The sequence below is a fragment of the Lolium rigidum genome, unplaced genomic scaffold (genome assembly GCF_022539505.1).
Source record: "Lolium rigidum isolate FL_2022 unplaced genomic scaffold, APGP_CSIRO_Lrig_0.1 contig_41797_1, whole genome shotgun sequence".
Classification (NCBI taxonomy): domain Eukaryota; kingdom Viridiplantae; phylum Streptophyta; class Magnoliopsida; order Poales; family Poaceae; genus Lolium; species Lolium rigidum.
This window is the reverse complement of record NW_025900516.1, coordinates 23,084-35,312: the sequence shown is the minus strand read 5'-3', so window position 1 is coordinate 35,312 and position 12,229 is coordinate 23,084. Positions and strand designations below refer to the sequence as shown.

The following is a 12,229-nucleotide window of genomic DNA, read 5'->3' as shown; positions in this document are numbered from 1 at the left end:
GTCTACAGTGGGCGTGGCCCCTTTTGTTGTATGGTTTTCGTTCGGTTTTTCACAAATTAGCTGAACAGTTTTCTTCTTAATTAATGGATAAGGTAAAAAAATTACCTTCGTTTCAATTTTTTTCTTACAAAGTTTCTCTCGTCGTACGTGTTACCTGTCAGTCAAGCGACTGTGCACAGCTTTACGCAAGCTAGCTTAGCTGTGCGTAATGATGCCTAGCTGGACCCGTAAATCACAACCGGGTAACAGTTGCGGCAGGACAGGAATCAAGGTCCTCCACATCAGGCAAGTACTATGGTGTCACTTCTCAATTTCCCATCATTTTTCCATGTTGTTTCATCCCCTCTTTCCTCTCTCCATCTCATTGTACCTCAGCAGCTACTTTTGCCGTGGCCGATCGCCTCGCAGCCATGCGATCTGATGGATGCAAGCATCTGCACGTAGGCCTTTGCTGTTCGCTGCACGTCCTACTGTCCGTCGCCCCTTTAATTATTCGATCACCTTGTCTCCCTAGTCACGCCATCAAATATCCTTTCAGGGCACGAGCGGTGGGTGAGAGGTTCTTGTCCCCAACGTCTCTCGATCGGCATTACTACATGTTACACGTGCATAGGCACACCAGTCCTCCTTCCAAATGTCGCATGTCGATCACTAGCAACTACTAGTGGCACTGTGGCAACAGGTGGAGGATTGATTGTAAGAGCAACTCTAGCAAAATACTGAGAAATGTTAAGTACTTCCTCCGATGAAGTGATGTCCATGAATCCGAAAGTTCTACTGATGTAGCAACAGCTTTCAAGTGACTCAGTGTGCCCAACTGGGCTAGCCCCATGTCGGTTTTTCCGAGTTTGCCTCGATGGCGTCTGGCGATATGCCGTTCTAGAACTTTCCATTGTTCTTCCTCCCTCCGGCTCCTCAATCCCATGCCTCCCCCTTCGATCTTCTCCATCCCCATGTCTCCTCCCTCCGCCCTCTTCACCGCCAGGTCGGGACCTGAACTCCCACGCCCCTTCTCACCTCCATCTGAGTTCCACCAAATTTCTCTAGATGTGCGCCTCAATCAGGCAAAAATTCTCCAATCAAAAGATTCTGTGATGGTTTACCCCAGCAGATCTTGGTCTCATGTCTTTCTTCCTGGTTTTCCCTCCCCCAGCCTAGCTCTTTCATCATCCCAGATCCAACCAATCCTCTCTCCTCTCCCATCAGTACACACTCTCGTGTCCATGGCCGTCGGAGCTGCCCACAACAGCAAACTGAATCGCAGTAAAAGGCAACCTCCTTTTGTGCCAGACCTGAGTATCGATTCTCGCGTGCCGTTTATGGGAGGTCAAGTGGGTGAGAATCCAGTTCCTTTGGGAATCCCTGATGCTCCATCGGGGCATCAACTTGCTGGTCGACCACTTGAGATGAAGAGAAGCCCTCGGAACGACTTCGATCCTTTGCAGCCTCGAACTCCACCACAGAATTTGTTTGTCACACTTCAAGATGTTACTGAACCTTTTGTCGTTGGTAGAAGAAATATGATGGTGATGCAGGATGAACAAATTGGAGATGGTCAGCTACGAGACAACATTTACTACACTTGGGCAATGGCGCCAGCCCCTAAGGCGCCACGGGCGCCATGAAACTCATTGGGTGGAACTGTCAAGGAGCGGGCAAGGACCTCGACGAGTTCCAATAAGATGGAGTTCCTTGCCGGGTTGATGAACTCCACAGGTGCGCAGATAACTTTTGTCTCGGAAACTAGATCCTCCAGGTATAATTCTTACCATCTTAATTCTCGTTTTAATACTTCCGATAGCTTTGTTATTCCGTCTGCTGGTCTCTCTCGGTGGGCTTTGGATGCTTTGGTCGGATGAAGTCAATGTCTCCATCAAGTTCTCAAATCACTTTATGATCTTAGCAGTAGTTTCACATATAGCTACTAATGTGGATTTTGTGCTAGCTTGTGTTTATGGTGATCCCCATCATCGCCAAACTAGGATGATCTGGGAGCAAATCTCCACTTTTGTGAATGATAACCTAGGGAAACTCGTAGTCCGTTTAGGCGATATGAATGAAATCATGTGTGATGCAGACACCACTTCAGTTAATGTAAATAGGTACCGCATGCGTGCTTTTAATTCCTATGTTAAGCATTGTGGCCTCTTTGATCTGGGTTACAGCGGTCCGGCTTATACTTGGTCGAACAAACGTTCTTCTTCTAATCTTATTTTGCAAAGGCTAGATCGTTGTTTTGCAAATGCTGAATGGTGTAGTTTGTTTCCCAACACTAATGTTTTTAACTTACCTATCATTATTGGTGATCATGCTCCTATTTTGCTTTCCACTGAATCTCAATTCCGTAGGCCCAAACTTCACTTTAAATTTGAAAACTGGTGGACCTTTGAAGACGATTTTCAGGGCATTGCAAAGAATGCTTGGACCTCTTCTATTAATAAGCCTTTCCATGCCAGGACCACTAACCTTGCAGGAACATTAAAGAGGTGGTGTAAAAAGAAAAAACCCATACAACAACAACTAGACACAATTCAAGATCAGATCAATGCCATACAGGTCAAACCAATACATGATCAAGATCACTCAATGGAGGCTACACTTATTGGACAATATGAAGAAACCATGACAAAACTTACAGAATACTACAGGCAAAGGGCAAAGAAGCATTGGGCGGCTCAAGGTGATAGGAACACTTCCTATTTTCATAATGCTGTACTTAAGCGTAGACGACGAAACCGAATAGTCTCTATTGAAGATGCTTATGGTAATCATCTTCATGACCCCAATCATATTGCAGCTGAATTTGTAAGCTATTTCAAAAATATTTTCTGCTCGAACCGCGCTAACAATGACAGGACACTACCAAGCACAAGCTTTATTCATGAATCATCGGATTTCACCAACTCAATCCCAAGTAAGCAGGAAATTTGGGAGACACTCAAATCTATGAAAAAGAATGCATCGCCGGGACCGGATGGCTTCAATGTAACCTTCTACTTGGCGGCCTGGAGTTGGATAGGGGATGATGTCACGGCTTTGATCAACAATTTCTACAACACAGGTATTCTTCCAGCCCATCTCAGTGATACACACATTGCCCTCATTCCGAAAAAATTGGCTTGCCATCTACCTTCTGATTATAGGCCAATCAGTTTGTGCAATGTGATTTACAAACTTATTGCAAAAACTCTTGCGAATCGTTTGAAAAGCCACTTGCCTGACTATGTGCATCCCTCGCAACAAGCTTTCGTCGAAGGTAGGCGTATTTCAAATAATATCATAGTTGCTCAAGAAATTACACATTCTTTCTCTCTATCTTCTTGGGATAGCCAAGATTTTATGATCAAAATAGATTTGGCAAAAGCTTTCGACAGGTTAGAGTGTCACTTCATCGTTACAACGTAAAGGGCTACATAGTCATTTCATAAAACTTATACATGCATGTATTTCCACGCCGAACTTTTCTGTTATTATAAATGGTCAATCTTTTGCTCACTTCAAAAGTAGCAGAGGTATCCGACAGGGGTGTCCCCTGTCGCCTTCACTTTTTGTTCTTGCAGTGAATGAACTATCTTTAGCACTCCAAGAAGCGCTGCAAGCCAACCACCTATCGGGTATCTCTCTTGGACCGTAATGCCCTCCTATCCACTCTTTAATGTTTGCCGACGATTTGCTAGTATGTGGTAAAGCTAATGTGCAGGAGGCTTCTACTATTTCTAATATTTTACATCAATTTTGTCATCATTCGGGTCAGGTCAACAAATCAGCCATTTTATTTAGTAAAAGTGTAACTTTGCAGGCTAAACAAGACATAAAACAAATATTTCATGTTCCGGATTTAGATGCCCACACCATCCATCTTGGTCATCCACTTATCTTGCCAGCAAAGGACAGATCTACAGCCTACAATTTTGTCTACGATAAATTTAAATCCAAACTTTCAGCTTATAAGGCAAATAGGCTCTCACATGCTGCTAGGCTCACACTTATTAAATCTGTTTTTGCCTCCATACCTGTTTATTACATGTCTAATATTCTTTTCTCCAAAAAGTTCATTGCAAAACTCACTTGCTATCATTAGAAACTTCGGTGGACAGGTGTAAGAGATGAGCCTACTACTAAATGCTTGTGTCTCGGAGCATGGGCTGACATTTGCACGGAAAAGAAAATTGGTGGCTTAGGTATCGGGAACTTGCGGGCAATGAACCGGGGGCTCATTCTTTACGCGGCATGGAGGTTGGCAAAAGAACCACACAGCCAGATTGCTTTGATTCTCAAGGCAAAATATCACCACGACACGTCCATCTGGAGAGCAAAATCAAACAAGCCAAAATCAGCTTTCTGGGCTGCAGTTCTCAAGGTAAAGCCCCTCTTAATTTCAGCCTGTACCTATCACATGGTAGATGGGAATAGTTCTGTTTGGAGCTCCCCTTGGTTCTCGAGATGGGAAGAAATTTATGATCATCTAATTATTCAAGAACATCCTTTTATCTACCCTGCTCGTGAAAGAACTCTGGTTGCCAAACCAAAAGGAATGGAATGCTGATCTTATTAACTCTCTATTCAGTCCTGAGATAGCAAATGATATCCTTCAGACTCCCATACTTAAAGTTGCTGGACAAGATACTTTGATTTGGAAACTAACACCTGCAGGAAATTTCTCCTCCAAAAGTGCGTATAAACATTGCTTCAACAACCTTGATCAGCCAGCAAGACAACAACAACAACAACAACAACAACAACAACCAAGCCTTTCAGTCCCAAACAAGTTGGGATAGGCTAGAGTTGAAACCCATAAGATCTCGAAACCAAGTCATGGTTCCGGAACGTGGATAGCTAACTTCCACGCACCCCTATCCATGGCTAAATCTTTGTCGATATTCCAAACCTTCGGGTCTCTCTTAACGGACTCCTCCCATGTCAAGTTTGGTCTACCACGACCCCTCTTAACATTCTCATCACGCTTTATCCGTCCGCTATGCACTCTGGCGCTTCCGGAGGCCTCCGTTGGATATGTCCAAACCATCCGAGACGATGTTGGACCAGCTTCTCTTCAATCGGTGCTACCCCAACTCTCTCCCGTATATCGTCATTCCGTACCCAATCCTTTCTTGTGTGGCCACATATCCATCTCAACATGCGCATCTCTCGCTACACTTAACCGTTGGATATGTCGTCTCTTCGTTGGCCAACACTCGGCGCCATACAACATCGCGGGTCGGATAGCTGTCCTATAAAACCTGCCTTTTAGCTTTTGTGGCACTCTCTTGTCACGCAGTACGCCCGAAGCTTGGCGCCACTTCATCCAACCAGCCTTGATTCGGTGGCCCACATCTTCATCGATATCGCCATCCTTCCGCAACATGGACCCCAAATATCGAAAAGTGTCTCTCTCCGGTACCACCTGCCCATCAAGGCTAACCTCTCCCTCCTCGTGCCTAGTAGAACTGAAACCGCACCTCATGTATTCGGCTTTAGTTCTACTAAGCCTAAAACCTTTCGATTCGAGAGTTCGCCTCCACAACTCTAACTTTCTATTAACCCCCGTTCGGCTATCATCGACTAGCACCACATCATCCGCAAAGAGCATACACCATGGGATGTCTCCTTGTATATCCCTTGTGACCTCATCCATCACCAAATCAAAAAGATAAGGGCTCAAAGCTGACCCTTGGTGTAGCCCTATTCTAATTGGAAAGTCATCGTTGTCGCCATCGCTTGTTCGAACACTTGTCACAACATTATCATACATATCCTTGATGAGGGTAATGTACTTTATTGGGACTTTGTGTTTCTCCAAGGCCCACCACATGACATTCCGAGGTATCTTATCATAGGCCTTCTCCAAATCAATGAACACCATATGAAGGTCCTTCTTTTGCTCCCTGTATCTCTCCATCATCTGTCGTACCAAGAAGATGGCTTCCATGGTAGACCTCCCGTGCATGAAACCAAATTGGTTTTTGGTCACGCTTGTCAACCTTCTTAAGCGGTGCTCAATGACTCTCTCCCATAGCTTCATAGTATGGCTCATCGGCTTGATTCCACGGTAATTAGTACAACTTTGAACATCCCCCTTGTTCTTGAAGATTGGTACTAAAATACTCCGCCTCCATTCTTCGGGCATCTTGTTTGACCGAAAAATGAGGTTGAAAAGCTTAGTTAGCCATACTATCGCTACGTCCCCAAGGCCTCTCCACGCCTCGATGGGGATACCATCGGGACCCATCGCCTTGCCGCCTTTCATCCTCCTTAACGCCTCCTTAACCTCAGACTCCTGGATACGTCGCACAAAGCACATGCTGGTATCATCAAAGGAGTCGTCTAGCTCAATGGTAGAGCTCTCAGCCTCTCCATTGTAAAGGTTGTCAAAGTATTCCCGCCATCTACGCTTGATCGCCTCATCCTTCACAAGAAGCTGATCATCTCCGTCCTTGATGCATTTGACTTCGTTGACATCCCTCGTCTTCCTCTCCCTAAACTTGGCCATCTTATAGATGTCCCTTTCGCCTTCCTTCGTGTTTAAACGTTGGTAGAGGTCCTCATACGCCCGACCCCTTGCTTCACTCACCGCCCGCTTTGCGGCCTTCTTCGCCACCTTTTACTTCTCCATGTTAGCTGCACTCCTGTCCGGATATAGGCATCCGAAACAGTCCTTTTTCTCCCTAATAACCTTCTCGGACCTCATCGTTCCACCACCAGTATCCTTAGCTTCCCTTCTACTTCCCTTAGTCACCCCAAACTCCTCTACAGCCGACCTTCCGCAAGCAGGTCGCCATACTCGTCCACATCATGTTTGCATCGCCTCCTTCCTCCCAAGGGCCCTCCTTAATAACCCTCTCCCCGAAAGCCCGGGATGCCTCACCCTTGAGCTTCCACCACTTTGTTCTAGCGACTTTGGCGCGCTTACCCCGCTGGACACGGATCCTAAAGCGAAAGTCAGCAACCACCAGCTTATGTTGAGGGACAACACTCTCTCCAGGTATCACCTTACAATCAATGCAGGCGCGTCTATCTTCTCTTCTAGAGAGGACAAAATCAATCTGGCTAGAGTGTAGACCACTACTGAACGTCACTAGATGGGATTCTCTCTTCCTAAAGAGGGTGTTAGCTATGACCATGTCATAGGCTAGAGCGAAGCTCGAGGACATCTTCTCCTTCTTGGTTCCCGATGCCATAGCCAAAGCCCCCATGCACCCTTTCAAAACCTCGTGTTAGATGTACCCACATGGCCATTGAGGTCTCCTCCTATGAAGAGCTTCTCACCAATAGGTACCCTCCTAACCAAGTCCTCCGGGCCTTCCCAGAATTCCCTCTTGGTGCTCTCATTGTGGCCTACTTGTGGGGCATACGCGCCGATAACATTGAGGACTAAGTCCCCAACAACCAGACTTGACAAGGATCATCCGGTCCCCTTGCCTCTTGACATCCACAACTCCATCCCCGAGGCTCTTATTGACCAAGATGCCTACTCCATTTTTGTTTGAAGTTGTCCCCGTGTACCACAACTTGAAACCGGTATCATCCACCTCCTTCGCCTTCCGTCCCTTCCATTTGGTCTCTTGGACACATAGGAGATCAACACGCCTCCTCACCGCCGTATCAACTAACTCCCGTAACTTACCCGTCGGGGACCCTACGTTCCAGCCTACCTAAGCGTATCCTCCTAGGCTCGGCTAACTTCCTTACCCTCCGCACTCGTCGAGTCAAATGCGGAGACCCTTGCTCATTTTTCACTACACCGGGGCGTCGGTGCGGCGCGTCGCTAAGGATGCGGCGACCCGACCCTTGCTCACTTATCACCGTATCCGGATCAAGATACGGCGCGCCACCAAGGGGGTGACGGCCCGGCCCTTGCCCATTTGACACCACACCCGGGTTCCGATGTGGCGCGTCGCTAAGAGGGTTACGCCCCAACGAGGTTCCTTTGGGTTTCATCTCCATAAGAGTGGCTGGGTTTTTTACATTGGCTCGCCTCGCCTATCACAACTGTAACGGCCCCGGGTAGTACCCCTAATAGATTGCTTGTTCTTTTTATTTTATGCATCATCACGGCATCATGCATCATATTATCCATAAGATTTTATCAAATAAAAAATTATTTTGAATAAAATCTATTTTGTGTTTTCCTCTCCTATGGTTCTTTATATGAACCCTTCCCCGTCTACCTTATTTTCAATAATAATAAAACCCAAATATTATTATTTGGATATGTTGAAAAACTAATTCCAAATCTGTTTCAAATATTTGCTAAGTTCAAAATTATATTATTTTGATATTTCAAAATAACCTCCGCTCTCCAATTTTGATCCATCCTTGCTTGGAGCCCATCTTTCTTCCTAAAGCCTGCCTCTCCCCTTGGCCCATTTAGCCCACCATCCCCATCGAAAGGGTATCTCTTTTTCCCTGTCGTCTTCCTAGGAGAGCACGAGAGAAGCGTGTTCTCTTTTCCTTGCCCGGCGTCACACTCCACCACTACGACGCCAACCAAGCCCTCCCCTTTTCCCCTTCTTTAATCCCATCTGAGGCTTCCCCAAACCCTAGCCCTCTCTCCCATATACGCCGCCGCCACCTACCTCCCTCCATCCTCTTCTCTGTGAGCAACAAAACAGGGGAAAACCCCACTGCCACGACCGTCCTCGCCATGGCGCCGCTGCTCCAGGGCTCCCCTTGCCACTCCGAGACCACCCACAGAACCGCCTCGGCGTCCTCTATATTCTCCCCAAAGGAATCGAGCCAGGGTGCTCTTAATCGTCGCCAAATCGCGTCTTCTTCTCCGACCCCGGCGACAAAAACTCGTCGATTCCGGCGAGCACCTTGCACCTCCGGCCAAACCGAGCCCACCTACATCTTCATGGTAACGTCGCGCATCCCCTGGACCTCTTCGTTTTCTTTCTTGCCTCCTGGTTCCAAGTCTCGGCGTTGACCGCCGTGTTTCTCCGCAGGCCTTCGTCGCCGGCGAGCTTCCGGTGATGCTCCGGCACCACAAGCGCCATGTTCTGGTTCACCAAGTCCTCCCGCATCGAGCGCACCCTCGCGCCCGTCCCGTCTCATCCGTTTTCCGTCGTCTCCGTGCTCGACCAGATCTCCCCGCCATGACGCTGTTTTGAAGCTCGTCCCTGCCTTTTGTTTGTTCTTGTTGGGTTGCAGCAGTTTCTTTGCAAGATCACTGTGGCAGCCTAACTGGTTCGTTCCTCTCTAATGGATCAAGAGATCCTGTGTTCGAATCCCAGGGAGACCAAATCCCCAATTTTTAATTCTTTTCGGATCTGACAGGTGGATCCCACCCGTCAGCCTCTGTCGGCGCCACCTCAGCTTCCCTGCCTCGTCAGCGACCCAGTCAGCACCCAGACCCACATGTCAGCGCCTGTGGCTACGTCCTTGTGGGTATAAAACGTTTTCCCCCCTTCTCTGTTTTTCTGGAAATTGCTTGTCCGGGGTTCCGACTCCGATTAACATGAATATGCCATCCAGTCATCTGTTTGCATCTCGCATCATGTCGTCCGTTGATAGTTATGCATGTTCACCTCACATATATGCGGAGTATTTTGGAACACCGACTAGGGTTTCCCCGCTCCGTTTAATATTGAAGTAGCTCACTCTTGCCATGCTATGCCATGCTAACCAACACTTAAATTTGACGGTAGATATGTAACTCCAATCTAAATTGCTTGTCCGGGGTTCCGACTCCGATTAATATGGATAAGTTGTATTGCATCATATTTGCCATGCCATGCATATCATCTTGAGCATGCTGGTTCTTTATCCGTAGTAGTAAGACTTGCATGCGTTGTGTGTTCCAGCATTTGCTTCTTCCCGGATAGGATCACGAAGTGGTGTTGTGAGATACGACAAGTTCTTCTGCAGCTTTTCTCAGGCGAGCCCTCTCTCTTCACCTACTCTCCCTCGCATTGCTATCCTTATGTTGCGCTTCTTTATCGAGTCACGTCTCCTATTCCACTTGTTTACCATAAAAATCCTATATGTATCATTCCTTAACCATAGCCGTTGCTTGATGTTTGAGCCTTGCGAGTCGTAGGCGTGTTTAGGATCTGTTGTTTATCTCGATCTGTTATCGGGATATGTTGGGTTGTTGGGAGGTTATCACATGCTATATCATTTGTTGGAGATATTCACACTTTACTTTATTGTTAACAACTAAAATTGTAAGCAGAGGCATCTGTGAGCCCCTTTGCGAAAGCATTGGAACTTTGACTCGCTAATGTCCCCTAGGACCCGAGTTCTTGTTATCTGTTCCGAGACTGAGCGCTCTAACCACACGTGGGTATGCTTACTGGGTCTTCCCTCGACCACTACCGGAATCTACAGCTTTGTCCAGTGGCCACAATTAGTTTGGATGTTTGTTTGTTTCTCTCGGGCGTGCAAGCATGTTTCTTTGTGGTCAGATGATATGATGTTACTTTTGGGGAAGCCGTGAGTGCCTTGTAACCCTGTTGTCTCTTGCACGCTCGTAGGTTGCGGAGCCGCTGCGAAGTGGTCATCCCGCTGGGCACTGATCACCTAGTACGCTGACGCAATAGCTGAGTCCGCTTCGGAGCACGGCCGGACTCTGATTCGGGTTTAACTTAGTTAGGTGGCTTCCTGGACATTGTTGTAGTGAAGGAGAGTGCGAGTCGTGATATCCACCTGTCGCAAGTGGGTTGAGCGTGCGTGTGGCTACATTTGGGCACCCCTGCAGGGTTAAATCTTATCGATAAGCCGTGTCCGCGGTTATGGACGACTTGGAATTGTATAGCTTGATCATAGAACAACTTACACCTTTATGTTGTGGATAATAATTTGCTAATAACTTGATTAGTAATATAGCATTACTACAACCGATACCTAATAAAACTTGTCCACCGTTGAGTGCCTTTTACATTGCCTCTTCGCTTTGTTGAAGGGGGTATGTGTATTTGGCTGGGTTATGTTTGTGTAGTATTTATCTGTTACCTTGTGCGCTCTCTTATCTTCTCTGAGTAGACGGATGTTGTAGCGTGTCTCTATTGGTTATAGTTTTGCTGCCGCTAAACCTACCATATAGCCCCAGGCGATATATATATATACTCGCCCGGCGAGCATAGCCATTTCTAGTCTCGCTAAGTACGTGCCGGAGTTCGTTCCTTGGTACTTACTCTCGCCTTTCCCCTTTCTCTTTTGCTTCCTCCCTTCTGTCGGCAGCCGATGGCCCGACTTTGGCGAGTACGAGATGACGACGTTAGCAAGGTTACCCCTCCGGCTTGGCACTGGGCGGGGTTATGGACGCCGGCTGGTTATCTTCAGGACTCTTAGTCCAATTTGTATCTTGTCCGTACTCGGACGTATTTGATCTTCTGTATGATTTGGATCTTTGTATTGTAAATTTGTATCTTGACTCGTTGGAGTCGTTGTTGTAATATATGTTTCTTGTGGGCTCTATTGTAATCCTGTTGTAATGTTACCGCTCGTGTTAATTCCTCTGACATCACGTGTGTGATTGTTCGCGCACGTCGTGTCGGAGGGCGTCTCTGAATCGATATCGTGCGGATTTCAGCGGGATCGCTGGAATCCTCATGGTACCGGTTCCGGGGCGTCACAACAACCCTCCTCCTTTACCCGGGCTTGGGACCGGCTATGTTGAGACAACATAGGCGGAGTTATCAGCCAGCAAGACAACGACCAAAAATTGTTCATCCACAAACTATTGCTCTTCTAAACCAGGTCTGGCAGGATAAGCACATGGCACCACGGGTACAGACTTTTGCTTGGAGGCTTCTAAGGAAAGCACTTCCTACAGGTAAGAGAGCAAGTAAGTTCTCTAAACATATACATGAAAACTGCTCCAGGTGTGAAAACACAGAAGATGAAATGCACATGTTTTTCCTTTGTCCTTTTTCTAAAGCTGCATGGTTCTGTTCACCATGGTTTATTAAAACTGAAATTCTAGCTGCAACTAATCACTCTATTCCTGACATGATCTAAAGTTTGCTTAACTCCGGCCATCCACAGATTACTCTTACTAGTTTATATACCTTTTTATGGTGTCTTTGGAAATCTCGAAACGATGCTCTCTTTGCTAGGAAATATTGCAGGCCATCTCAAGTGTACGCGACAACAAATGCTATCATCCAAGGATCCAAATTAGATGGTGTGACCCCTGCTAAAGATCATGGTGTAAATTGCTTACAGGACCATCTACTTATGCCGGCAATACAAAGTCCAGACTCTTTTGCAGGCAACACAATCTTCT

At 46.8% G+C, this 12,229-nt stretch overlaps 1 long non-coding RNA gene across 1 annotated transcript; it reads left to right on the top strand.

Annotated features, from left to right (window-relative positions):
- The first annotated feature begins 8,314 nt into the window (after positions 1 to 8,314).
- Positions 8,315 to 9,839, top strand: LOC124681403. The gene is made up of 4 exons (XR_006995856.1): positions 8,315 to 8,857; positions 8,946 to 9,186; positions 9,277 to 9,387; positions 9,804 to 9,839. It is a non-coding gene; the product is annotated as an uncharacterized LOC124681403 (long non-coding RNA).
- Positions 9,840 to 12,229: the final 2,390 nt, after the last annotated feature.